The sequence below is a fragment of the Brassica napus genome, chromosome A2 (assembly GCF_020379485.1).
Source record: "Brassica napus cultivar Da-Ae chromosome A2, Da-Ae, whole genome shotgun sequence".
Lineage (NCBI taxonomy): Eukaryota > Viridiplantae > Streptophyta > Magnoliopsida > Brassicales > Brassicaceae > Brassica > Brassica napus.
This window is the reverse complement of record NC_063435.1, coordinates 23935868-23950317: the sequence shown is the minus strand read 5'-3', so window position 1 is coordinate 23950317 and position 14450 is coordinate 23935868. Positions and strand designations below refer to the sequence as shown.

The 14450-nt window shown below is 30.9% G+C and overlaps 2 pseudogenes; one reads left to right on the top strand and one right to left on the bottom strand.

Moving 5' to 3' along the window:
* Positions 1-6220: 6220 nt before the first annotated feature.
* Positions 6221-9852, top strand: LOC125580055 (annotated as a pseudogene).
* A 541-nt stretch (positions 9853-10393) lies between these two features.
* LOC125580050 lies at positions 10394-12589 on the bottom strand (annotated as a pseudogene).
* Between the last annotated feature and the right edge of the window lie 1861 nt (positions 12590-14450).

The window sequence follows — 14450 nt, the reverse complement described above, 5'->3', positions numbered from 1 at the left end:
TTTTTAAATTAATCATTCTTTATAGTTTAATCAACCGTCAAAAAATATATTAACCATACTACTGTTTCTTAATTTTTATCCCTATTCAGGAGTTCTACTGACCTGAGAACTATGTGATCACAAAGAAAAAGATCCCATAGTCGAGTAATACTGAAAACGAAGAAAAGTTTTAAACCTACTTTTATTCTGATTTAAAGAGATTATTACGAAGAACTAAATTATTTGATTACACATCTATTTTCATTTCATCTATTTAACAAACGTAGTACGTTGTCTTTCCAGACATAACATATTTCGTTATTTCTATCAAAATTTGACATATGAAAATTAATAAATCATTTTATTTTAAAATAATATAAATGAACTAAACAATTATAATCACTAAACCATAAACTCAAGTGTTAAGGTATTTGAAAAGTGGTAACTAACTTATGGTATTTCTAGCAATTTCACAAATAAAAATAAGAAAATGTAAATAGAATATTTATCTTATAAATGCATATAAATACATATCAAATGGTTAAAATGATTAAAAAATGATGAATTTGTGAAAATGCAATAAATATAAGAAAGTAAAAGTTCTATAATAAACGAGTTATAAACTAATGCTTCTATATAAAAATAATAATAATCAGAAAACAGATATATGAAGTATTAGTCTCAAATAATCTGAACAAATAATAATATCTACCTATACACATAAGTTTGAAGAAGAAACTTAATATTGTTTTTTCTTGTCAAAGATTGTCTTTAACTTTGGTTACTAGATTTGATCCGCGCTTAGAAAGCGCGGATTTGTTTGTTTCTCATTTATTAATCGAAAACTGATTTTACAAAATACTATTATTTTTGTTTCGAACCATAACAATTGAGTTTTTAGGTTTTTTCTCTTTTAAAATATGGTATTTGTTCGAAATATGGTAGTTGTTCTATAATAATGTTTGAGTTTTAAGATTTGTTTTCATATCCGACTTAGATTCATGGTTGAACCTATAGACCCGATACATTGTATGTAATCCGGTTCAGATTAATAAAAATTAGATAATTAAAAATCCAATATAACCAGGTAAAAAACCCAAAAACTCACTATTAGTCTGCGATCTGATACCATTGATCCGATAAAACACAAAGTATCTGATAGTATTAAAAAAAATTGATTAAATTACTCATAATTTTAATATTACATAAATTAGTGATTCCTTAGAATTTGATGAATTTTATTATGTTATCCAAATAAAAAATGATAATATAAAAAATCTTATTGATATGACAATATTAGTTTATTTCGTTATTAATAACCTATTATATGTTTGTGTCTTTATTATAGATTTAAAATTTGATTTTAAGATAGTTTTTAAAATATTGTTGAACACTCGTAATTGTCATATCAATATTATGTATACAATAACATTATACATGGAAAAATGATATTCAAATATGTATATGATATATGGTATATGATATATGATTTTGGTTTGTATTGAAAATCTGTATAATATTCAAATGATCTATTTGAATATTGATATTTATATTTAAGAAAATAAAATAATATTTTCATGTTCGTTAATTTATTTATAGTTTATAATATATTTATACTTATATTAAATTTAAAGTTAGTATATCTTTATATATATATATATATATACTCATTATTTATAGATCCATTTAGGTGTATATGTAGGCCCAAAACCAAAAGACTTAAATGCCGTTAATGAATTTTATTAATTTTGTAAAAGTAAGGGTGTTTTTGAGAAAAAATACAATTTTCATTAAGGATATAATTTGAGAATGATCATGTTTTAATGGTATTAATATGAGTCTAGAGTTTGTAGTTCTTTTTAATTTGTAGTTCTTTTTAAGTGTAACTGTGTTAGGTTTAAGTCACCCCTTGTTGGGTTCATGTCTCCTTGTTATGGGTTCTAGGATCTCACCCTTGTATGTTCTACAAGTTTTATTAATCAAAATCAGATGGAAAAGAAAAGTTTGAAGAAAACACAAACACATATGTACGCGTGCTTCATATACATATAGCCTATATGATATAGGACGACAAGTTTGTTCAATATGTCCCACGTTACATGCATCATCATCCCACCACCATTTAAATGAATTTATATCTACCATTTTCTAGTAGAATACAAAAATAGAATGGAATATAAGATAATTAAACTATAAAATATGATTGATTATAAAGTGTCTCTCATATGGTACATGAGATCAGTTTTTTTCCCTTTTTTCTATGTCAAATAGATTAGAAAGGCTTTATAACCCTGTCCTAAAATTCATATAACATATAATGTTATAATCCTAATTTGTACGTCAAATTGTAGTTTCTTTACAGACAAAATCTTAAAACACAACCTAAATTTGTACTGTCAACCTACAAACACACTTCCGACAAGAAGTGTATAGACAATATATAGTATATTAGTATAGGCAGAATTATAGTATAGGCAGAATTATAGTAATTCAGATATAATTTTATTTTTTTTGATCAAGTAATTAAGATATAATTTAAAAGCATTAATCATATTTACTTTGCAAAACTAAAGTAAGTGATTTGTCAGAGACTCAGAGTGCTTCGCTGTTTATAAATAAGCCGTTGGTTTCCAAACATGACGCGCTAAGGTCTCACGCGTACCTGAACCCTTATGGTCAAAGTTTGAACTAACTGATCCCAACTAATTATTTAGTTTTAACTTTTACGTCTTAGCTAAAAGTGAGATTAGTTTATCTTATGACATGTGATTACCCATAGGAAAGTATATATAAGTCCGATTCAAGAAAATATATTTACATTTCATTCTTTTGAACTGTTTTACGTAACAACGGTTAGTTGTCAAAAAAAAAGTAACACCGGTTTGAAGTGACGTAAAAAGCAACTAGGGTTTTTCTACACCATGTGCAGTAATTTTTTTTAAATCTAACTTATATTTACTCAAAAATTTTATTAAATATTATAGATTTTACTATTTTCTTACTAATATTAATAGAGATTTGATATATATTAAATCATTTTGTATATAAAACTAATAAAAATGATAAAAATTGTATAATTATCAAAAATTTAGCCTAAACGATATTTATAAAATTTGTAGATATATAAGAAACTAATAATCTTACGATTAGATATTTAAATTTTAAAAAACTATAGAAATTTTTGAAAACTTTAGTAATACAAATTGTATAATTATACAAAAATAATAATATTTCGAAATTTAAAATGTTATATATGAATATATTTTTTATAGATGATGTATGAGTTATTACTATATTTAAAAAAGTTTGCCAAAAAGAAAAATCAATATTGAATGTAATATATGAATTATTACCATATTCTAATAAGTTTGCCAAAAATATAAATCAACATTAAATGAAATTATTCATCTTATATTTTTCTGTAAGCCATGTCATCAATTTCAGTAGCCATGTCATATTGTTTTGTGAAATTGATTGTAGAGAGGACATGTGGCAAAATCACTTCGCAAATATAGTCTAGGAGATTCTAACCTTTTGGATTTTTTTTTCCAAACATCATTTTAGAGTAAAATTTTTCCAACTTAATTCTATTTTCAACTCTAAAATATAATAATGGTTAGGATTACTCCATCTCTATTTATGAGTATTTTTTAAATTTTAAATATTTTTATTTCATACTTTTTTCTCATTCTATTTAATATTTAATATTTAAAATAATACAATACATGAAAATATGATTTAAGAAAATATTTAATAATTTTAAATAAAAATACATAAACTAATAAAAATACCAAAAATAAACATAAAAATATAAAATAAATAAAATAAATGATTTAATAATCTAGTAAATCATTTTTGGAACCATCAAAATCAGCGAAATATTGTCCAAGCGATAAAAATGACAGATTCAAAAAGATATTTTGCTCAATTTTGGAATTCAAAGATAAAAAAAAACTCATTATTCATTATAAAATGTATTAGTTGACATGTTCATTATTGAACCAAAATATGCTATCTTATATATATTTATGATTATTGTACTTTTTAATAATAAATGTTTAATTTAAATAAATTATATTTTATGGAAGTTTTGTAAACATAAATTAGTTGGGGTTGATTGATAATTTTTTATAAGTATAAGATATTACTAACAATTATTAATTAAACAAAAATATAATTATTTTGAATATTTTTTACAGTAAAATAAGAATGAAGTAATACATTAGAGTAAACCCCAATTCTATTTTAGTGTTACACCATTTTAAAGTAAAAAAAATGAAGTAATACATTGGAGATGCTCCAAGTCCAAGTAATAATTACCAAAAAGGAGGGTTTAAGTTCGGTTAATTGAATTGAAGCAGCTCTTTTGCATGATTTTTTTTTTAAGTTACAGCTAGAGGAAACAAATTTAATTAAGTCTTACAAAGAATTTGAAAGCCAAAACCAACGGTTGCTAGTTGTGTCACGTAAAATTGTCCTCTACTCACTGCTTTTCTTCTTCTTTTTTTGGTTCACCGTTCTATACTCTTTTAACAAAACAACAAGAACAACATGGTCAATCTCCTTGCAATAATTGTTCAATTTTTTTGTTAAAAAATAATGTTCAATATTGCCTCACAAATCTTAGGACATTCGGTTAGAAGTAATTTCGTATTTTTTAAATCTTCTTTTAGAAAACAAAAACAAAACCCAAACCAAATCACCATCTAAGAGAATCATGAAATAAACACAAGTTTAATCTTCTTTAAAAAATATATATTCATTAATATTAATCAACTCTAATAAAGAGGATCATAAGTTCATAACAGTTTTACATAGTAGTCCATATGGTCCAATGGACTGTAGAAGCCAAAGCTTCAACTCCAACGAACACTAGCAGCGACCAAATCAAATGTTTCCGTGACTTCTCTAAGTCGCGATGTCATGACCAGCCCTTCGATTTGTGCACGGTAAACTATTAGTGATAACTGATAAGCCACATCCCCACAGAGTAGTCTCGCGTTCTCAAACACTGACACCAACAAAGAACCAACTCTCAAAAATCTAGCTCTGTATACTACAAGCATTTCGCTGTCGATCAAATCCTGAAGCCCACACACATCTCCATTTCAATCCAGTCAAGAGGAGCTACAATTCAGAGAGGGAGAGGAATTGGTAACCGTCTCCCAAAGAGTTATATCGTCGTCGAAACCACCTCACAACATTCAGTCCAAGCACCTAACCTTGATGACTGACTTGCGGAGTCTCTGGAAACCTCACCACCGTCCTCAAGCAGCGACGACACTCTCCTATAGATCCATGGCGTTAGAAAATTTATCTGAAGTTCAAAAAGAAAAAGACACACTGCCGCTAAATCCTACAAACCACAACTATTTATGTTCGATATCAAAAAAAAGAGAGACAAATGAGGAGGGAAAGATGAAGCCTTATCATGGTCCGACAAGACACCAGAGACCAGAAAAAGCATCTTTCAAACGATTATTCGATAGAAAGAAACGAGAGAGAAAAAAACATTGAGCCTGAAGAATACACCTCTCTCGAACATAATTTTAATCTTAACATTTAAATATTAAAAGTTTAAATTCAACTCATACTAGAATTGTATCAAATCAAGCCAAATTTTTCTTGCACTATGTCAAACAAGTGTTATCATCAGTTTATATTTCAAAACTAAATACTTGTATCACCAAAAGATTAAACACAATTAAGGAGAAAATAAGAGTAAAAAAAAATGAAAACAGTATTCTAGACACTAATTTATCGCTTGAAGATCACGAATCAAACCATGTGCACTATTCAAATGCAAACCCTTTCAAATATTCTTTTTGTAATTAAAAAAATTAGAGAACCATAAAAGTAATCATATTCCCCCACACACTACTATAGACAATGAAATCACCACGTTCCGTTGTGTGTAACTTAAGGCAAGTTTTGAATGTATCAGACTCTCTTGTATTTTTATGGATGTGGTAATTACAAAGAAAAAAAATCGAAATAAAAGAAAAATAAAGTTTATTTTTATTTTTTATTTTATTAAAAAAAGTCTTTACATTTTTACCAAAAAAAAGAAAAAAGAAAAATAAAGTCGTTAAAAATAAATAAAACATGAATGGGTGGAGGAGACACATGGATTTCAGCGTTATTTTTCAAACTTCCTTTCATACCCGCGCACTAGCCCCCCCCCATCCATAGACGTTGCCCCTTTATTTTATTTTTAATAATTTTATTTATTTTCATTAAATTCCCAAAATCATTGAAAATATAATCTACAGAGAGAGAGAAAGAGAGAGATGAGAGTTCAAAAAGAAGAGTCATGTGACGGAGAGAAAGAGATCAAATTTTCATTTGTTTCCAAATAACAGTGAAGGTTACTAAAGGAAACCAATGCTCATGATTCATGAATCCTGACTGATAACCAAAGAACCAAAAGGTGATTCTTTTATATTTCAATTTTAGGAAAAAAATCTCAACTTTTGTTATTTTCTCTCTTTCTAAAAAAAACAACCCTTTTCGTTTTTTTTTGTTTGAAACTCAACCGTTGTGAAATAAAAAAAAAAATTACGAATCAAGACGATTCTGTGAGGGTTTTAAAAGCACGAGTGATGAATATATAAGTAGTCCCTTTCTAAAGTGATTTTTTTGATTATTATTAGTATTTGTTTTTTGTTTTTCCTGGAAAAAAAGTTTGGATTTTTATTTTTCAGATAAGAAAAAAAAGTTGGGAGGGGTCGTCTCGTCGCTGTGGGTTTTATAATAAGGGAGAAGGAGCGTCGAAGAATAGACAAAGAATATTAACAGAGGGAGAGCGTCAGAGAGAGAGAGAAAAATATATTACAATGGAAGAGACAACGAAGAAGAAGAATAAGATCGTTATTAACGAAGATGATGATTCCAAAAGAAGGAGCGTCATTTTGTTACCTGGTCTCAACAGGTCTCTTCCCCTTCTCTCTCTCTCTCTTCTATATCTATATATATAATAATGAATCTCTGTTTCATTGCTCTGTCTAGTCTCTGAGATGGGTTTTGCTTTGTTTTGCAGGAGGATGATATTCTCAGACAGCAAATCACTTTAAATGGAACTCAAAAGTTAGTCTCTTTTCTTTCTTACAGTTCTCGGACAAAGTTTTCTGTTTTATTGATTCTGATGTTGTGTTGTGTTGATTGGTTTCTCAGTTGGGCGATCATTGCATCTAAGTTTACTGATAAGAGCACAAGGCAGTGTAGAAGAAGGTCTGGTTTAAAACTCTGATCAAGATGATTGTTTCTGGTGTTTTTTTTTTTTTTTAAAATCGGATCATGGGGTTTTGGTTTTTGCAGATGGTATACATACTTAAACTCTGATTTCAAGAGAGGTGGTTGGACCCCTGAAGAAGATACACTTTTGTGTGAGGTTAGACAAGACATCTTTCTTTTAATCCCATAAGAGTTTGTGTCTGATCTTTGTGTGTTTTTGGTTTTGTAGGCACAGAGATTGTTTGGGAACAGATGGACTGAGATAGCAAAAGTGGTCTCAGGCAGGTACGTAAATCACAGAACATAAAATATTTTATGGTGTGTGAAGTTATGGAAATGAATGTAACATGTTCTTTTGTGTAGAACGGATAATGCAGTGAAGAACAGGTTCACAACACTGTGCAAGAAGAGAGCTAAGTATGAAGCCATGGCTAAAGAGAATAGTATTGCTTGTTCTGTGAACTCAAACACAAGAGAGTCCTGTTCCCAGATGGTGTTACTGCACCCTGCAAAGTCGAAAGTGAATCTCCTATTGCTAAGAAAACCAGGTGAGAAACTTGTTTTGGGTTTTCTCTTTTGGATTCAAAGAAGAAAGCAAGCTTTGAATTGTGGATTGACTATGCTCTATATTTCAGGAGAAGTCACATTCCAGACCTTAAAGAGATCACTAACTATGGGGATAGATCACATATAAAGGTTCATTCAAGTGTGAATCAGCAAGTAAGACCTCCATTTTCGGTACTACCCCACAATGCCACAAGTGTTGGTAGCACGGAGGAGCAGAATCAAACAGACAATGTGAAAGAAAATGACGGTAAACAACTCTGCCCAAATCTATTCTTTATGTTGTTGTTGCTTATCCTGTAATGAGAGCATTAGTAAAGATGCAGCATAGTAAGTTAATTGTGTGTTTCTGGGTATATAGGTAACCAAGAAGTGTTTCTTAAGAAGGATGATCCAAAGGTAACAAACTTGATGCAACAAGCTGAGCTTCTCAGTTCATTGGCGCATAAAGTAAACTCAGACAACACTGAACAAAGCATGGAGAATGCATGGAAGGTAACTAACTATGCGGTTTTGCAATGATTAGGAAACACTTTTCAAGAGGCTGTTTAACAAAAATGTTGTTGTTGGTGCTACTAATGTGCAGGTCCTGCAGGATTTCTTGAATAAAAGCAAAGAGAATGATATATTCCGTTATGGACTTCCGGAGATGGATTCCAGCTTGAGGAGGAGTTCAAGGATCTTGTTGAAGATTTGAGGAGTAGTAATGAAGCTAGTCAAGTATCTTATAGGCAACCTGATCTCCATGATTCACCAGCAAGCTCTGAGAATAGCTCAGGATCAACTGTAATGCCGCACCCTTCTGGTGATAAGACCCAACAGCAACCAATGTCTTCTGATACTCAGACAATATCTCAGAAGCAAAGTGTCGTGGAGGTACTACAGGATCAAGGGATTGTGTCTGATGCAACTGTGGAACAAGTGGGTTTACTCTCAACTTGTCATGATGATATCCTAAAGGACTGTAATGAGATTGTGCCCATATCTGGTGAAGAAGAGTTTAACTCGCCCGTTCAAGTCACTCCACTGTTCAGATCTCTAGCAGCAGGCATCCCAAGCCCTCAATTCTCTGAAAGTGTAAGTAAGCTTGCACCGAATCATTTGAATTGGTATAGTTTATAGGAATGGAACTAACTGATCTGTGTCACTGCAGGAGAGGAGCTTTCTCTAAAAACACTGGGTGTGGAGTCCCCATATCCATGTCCGAGTGCTAATCCTTCACAACCACCTCCTTGCAAAAGAGTCCTTCTTGATAGTTTGTAAACCAAACCAACCCAACCAGAAAAAAAAAACGAACCTAAAACCGCAGTTGTGTCCTCATGGAGTTGGACATAACATGCATTTCTTCTCTTTTGCTTAGAAATTTCTTCATAGGTTTTGCAGCCATATCGGCCTGAAAAAGTTTTAGTGAAGCGGGCGTGCCATGATCTGCATTTTTCCCCCTCAGTGGTCTAGACTCCATTGAATGTTAAAGGTAACATTTCTAAGTCTAGACCAATCTCAGAAACTGAGTTCTCTCTCAGATACTCAGCATTCAACTCATTCAGAGAGTTTCTTCTCATACTTAAAAAAGGCTTCAAGTATGAGTGTTTCTTCAGTTTATAGTTCGTGTGTCTAAGAAAAAAGAAAGATTCTTTGGTTTCATCTCCCCCTCTTTTAGGGTCAAACCCAGATACATAATCTGGGTCTTTGCCTCCCCCATGAATTCTTAATTTGTTGTGTTCTTGATTCTCTGTACAGAAGAAACCTATATAGTAACAACTTCAGAGAGGCATGTCGCCTTTCTATATACAGTAATGATTAGAAAAAAAAACAGACAGAAGAAGAAGAAGAAGAAAAGATAAGCCCAAGACTAGCATAAGGTTTTGGAGAAGAAGAAAAAAAAACTTTGCTTTCAATTCATTTTCTTTCTGTAGTGTAACTTCTCATAGGTGTGAGAAGTTCTCATAGATGTGAGAAGAAGAAAAACAGAAAAAAATATTTTTTGTTTCCCCTTTGTTTCCTTCTCAGAAGATTCATATGATTTGTAAAGAGATGATTATATGGGTGGAAATGATTTGATTTTGTGGTGTGACACATATACTATCTTTTATATTGTTTTTATAAACTTACCTGCTATGCTTTCATGTTCTTCTCCTCCTTCCGTGGCTGCATGTAGTTGCAGAAACAAAGCTTCAAAATGAAGAGGGTTCTTAGTTGAATCTGGATCTGCTTCTCTTTAAAATGGCAAGAGTTAAGTATGTTAGTTAGTGGAAGACAAAACGTAATCATCACTTTCTACCTTTTTAGTTTGAAAACTTTCAACCGCTCTTATTTATTAGTCCTCTTCTAAACCGGTTTTCAGTTTGTAATCAATGTTTTCAAGACATAACCATACTGGTCGAACCGACCAAGAATTTAAGTCATATATTTGGATCGCAAAATTTAAGTCATATTTGAATCATCATTACTGTTACCTCTCTGCTAATCACTAGTTTTACAGTTGACTAATCTGGTTTGAGACTCTTTCGTTGGTTAAACATAAACAGCTAAAAGGAAAAAAAAAATCTAAAAACTCAGTTTAGAGATATGAGAAAAGGTAACAGAGCCATACACATTGTGTGTTTTCGCTCTTTGTTCAACTCTTTTGCTTCTTCTTCTCCACTCTTTTCGACTTGCTCCATTTAAGGAAAATCTGATAAGACAAACCACCCAAACACCATCGAAACACATCCCCATTGCTTCAGCGACAATGGATTCCCGCTCATCACCGACGACACAACGATGCTAACAAACTTCCTTGTCGTCGTTATGGTCGTGTTAGCTAGTGACCCGAAGTTACTTATCGTCATAAATATGAAGTTTTGTCCCACCGCACCGCATAGACAGTATTTCAGAATGTCCCATGCCGCTTCCGGGTGTTGCTTACAGAACTTATATGCTTCGAATCCCATCCCTTGTGGTAATCCAAACATGTAGACCAAGTTGTATATTGTGCCCCATAGATTCATCCCCAGCATTATGTCCCAAGCTTCTGTTTTCGGGTACCTTGAGGCAATGGAGTCTTGGGTGGCGTTTGTGAATCCGTCAAAGGCGAGGTTTAAGAAGCAAAGTGCGTAGCCTAAGGGTGCATTTGGATGAGCTAGCTTGCTGATTGTCTTAGAGCTTGTCTGAAAAGAAACAAAATATATCATAAGCTTACAAATATGCTGTGATCAAAGCTTTTGGATGAGATAATTTGCATACCTTAAGAAGAGCAACACAGCTACTCCTCCCGCGACAAGAAAGGTGCAAATGTATTCAGGGAAAGTGTATCTTATTCCATAAACCAAAGTTCCCATCAGCATAACTGCATCATGGTAAAAGAGTTTCATACTAATCATTCGAGATAACAATGGTTTACATTTGAAAACTATAGATAGAGATACCTTACCTGGAATCATTTGAAGATTTTGCTAAGACCTGCACGAAACAAGATCATAACTTAACCCAACGCTTACCCTAAGTAGTTAAAATCCATAATCTGAAGGATAAAAGATACCTGAGCTGGATAACTGATGTACTTCAAAGCTTCAATCCCCATGGCAGGACCAATGGTATTAGTAATGCCGGCACTCCAATACGTCCACCATGGTGCACCACCGTTACCAGTGTTTGACCAAAGCTTAATCACTGGACCAAAAATCAGATTTAAATTTCAGTTCCATTTGTCTGTATTCCATGATAAATGAGATAGAGATGGGATTGGACAAAATGCTCACTAATAAAAGACCAGACCAAGCAGACTACACTTTGCGCCAAGTTCAAGAATGCAAGGTGCTCGAACCTCTTCTCATCTGGACCAAATCTCTTCGTGGACCTAATCAGTAAACGAATTTTATTTTAGTCCATGGACCAATAACAAGTTTGATGTCGCTATGTCTCTATAACTTCCAACCACAGGTTTCAGACGATGATTATTATTATTATTTTTGAATGACTAGGAGGTTCTAGGTTCGTAGGCGCGTACATCTCTTATGGTGAACTCAGACAATGTTAAATTAACTCTCATCTGATTAAAAAAACAATCCCTCCCAACGAGACCTGAACATGTGACCTCTTTAGACTCTTATAAGTTAATTCAGGAGTTTTAGCGATTAAGCTAACTCCTCCTTTTAATTAAATCTTTAACCACGCGTCTGTAATCGGGTGGTCAAAGCGTTCCGTGGATCCCAGGAGACCGAGTTCGAATCCGCACCACACCAGATTTCCACACGCGTAGCCACCGGAGCTTTCACATTCTCCACGGAAAACTAGACGTTTCTGCAGCTAATAATACGTCTCTAGAAACTCCAAACAAAGATTTCGAATACAATTGCATATGCATACAGATTAAGAACAACCTACTGCATGAGCTATATCTATACGAGAATCGTTGCACTAGGCTACATCACGCTCGTAGCACCGATCAAATGACGATTGGAAACAATGAAGCTGACGAGAATCGGATCCGATGTGAAGAGTGATTCCACTTACAGAGTTTCCTGAAGAACGCCTTGGTAGATGTAGGCGGACCAGATTCCGGAGACGCACAACGCCAGCAGCAGAATTCGCCGGAATCCAGATCCGTTCGCCTCCATGACCCTCAGGGAAACGCCTCCGCACCGCCGATTATTCCTCCGGCGACCGAGATGTTTGTTTTGGACGAATTTTTTATTATTTGTTACAAAAGGCGCGAAAATAGACGTCGATGCTCCACGTGGAGGTTAGACACTGGACTGGTGATCTCGCTTTACGCTTCTGATTGGGTAAGATGACGCGTAAAACACTTTTGGGGTTCAGCTTGTGAAATGGTCTCCGTGTCTGAGGTTGAAAGGGAAACTACACACCGTTTGTTTGCTATTATAACCACACGTTGCCTCGAAAGTTTACAACATGTTAGGAAGTTTCGGTGGCTGGCTGCTTTGTTGACCAGAGTGGGTTACAATCATTGGGGGCCATTTGATATTTTGATTTTTCATATATCGAATTTTCTACGAGTTGTAACAGAAATTTTCATGGGAAAAATGAGACAATGGTTGATGATATTGATACATAAATATTTTATGAATGTTTATAAAATATTGAATAATGTTTATCAAAACAAAGGTGATAAGATATACTTTTACGTAAAGGAAGATATGATATATGGTTGACAAATAAAGTATGGTTGAAAGCTTAAAATATGATAACAACACATAAATAATGTGGCTGAATATATATATTTTATTATATAAAGTTTGGTTCTTCAAAGTTGTTAATTAACATGATCGCGACACATAACAATTATATATTTAAGATTGTGACATGTGGTAATCAATCTCATAATTAAAAATATATATACTAAGATATTAACAAAACCTAATTTCATTAAATTTTTTATTATATATATTATTTAACTAGGTATTTTGCCCGTGATGCGGGCTTAAACATTTTCATAAATTTTTGAAAAGTTCTTTGTACACTATATTCATTACTAAAATAAATCTTAAAATAACTCAATATTATATTTTTAATTATATAATTAAAAACTTTTATTTGATTAATATTTAGTTATATAATTTATGATTTTAACGTTTTACTAATATATTTTTTCAGATAATAATACAGTATATATGTATAAATTATCTTCATTTTTTTAATTATATTTTTAGATTTCGGATAATTCAATATTCTATTTTTAGTTATATAATCAATAATTTTATTTAATTAATATTTAGTTGTATGATTTATGTTTTTAACTTTTTACTAAAAGATTTTTTTTCAAATAATAATACAATATATACATAAATTATCTCTTTTTTAAATTATATTTTCAGATTTGGATAATTCTTACTATTATTAATATTAATCAATTATCTAATCAAATCAATTAAAATTTTGTTTTTGTTTTTATTTTTTTTATTTTTTTAATTTATTTATACATTTTATTCATTAAAGGTATAAACGATATTAACCACTCTAACTTTGAACGTGAAAGCTTGATTCCAAAAATTTATTTTCTTTGATTAATATTTAATTATATAATTTATGTTTTAAACGTTTTACTAAAATACTTTTTTAGATAACAATACAATATATATATAGAGAAATTATCTTTTTTTAATTATATTTTAGATTTTGGATGATTCAATATTTTATTTTATATAATTAAGAATTTTATTTGATTAATATTTTGTTATATAATTTATGTTTTTAATTTTTTACTAAAAGACTTTTTCAGATAACAATACAATATATACATAAATTATCACTTTCTTAAATTATATTTTCATATTTTGGATAATTCTAACTATTATTAATATTAATCAATATGTAATCAAATCAATTAAAATTTTGTTTTATTTTTTAATTTAGTTATATATTTTATTCATTAAGGGTATAAACGATATTAACCACTTTAATTTTTAACGTGAGAGCTCGAATCCAAAAATTTACTTCGCAAATAATAGAATAGATAGTAATTTTCCTTTTTTTAATCCTAATAAAAAAATTATTTCAAAAGATTATTTGATAATAATTTGTTTCTAATATTGTGACATGTGTTTAAATATATAATGATTAAAATATATATATAAATAAGATAATAAAAACGAATTTTGAAAAATCTACTTTTAAAAATTATTTAATAGTAAAAACGATTTATGAAAAATATTTAGTAGTAATGTTTTTAGAAA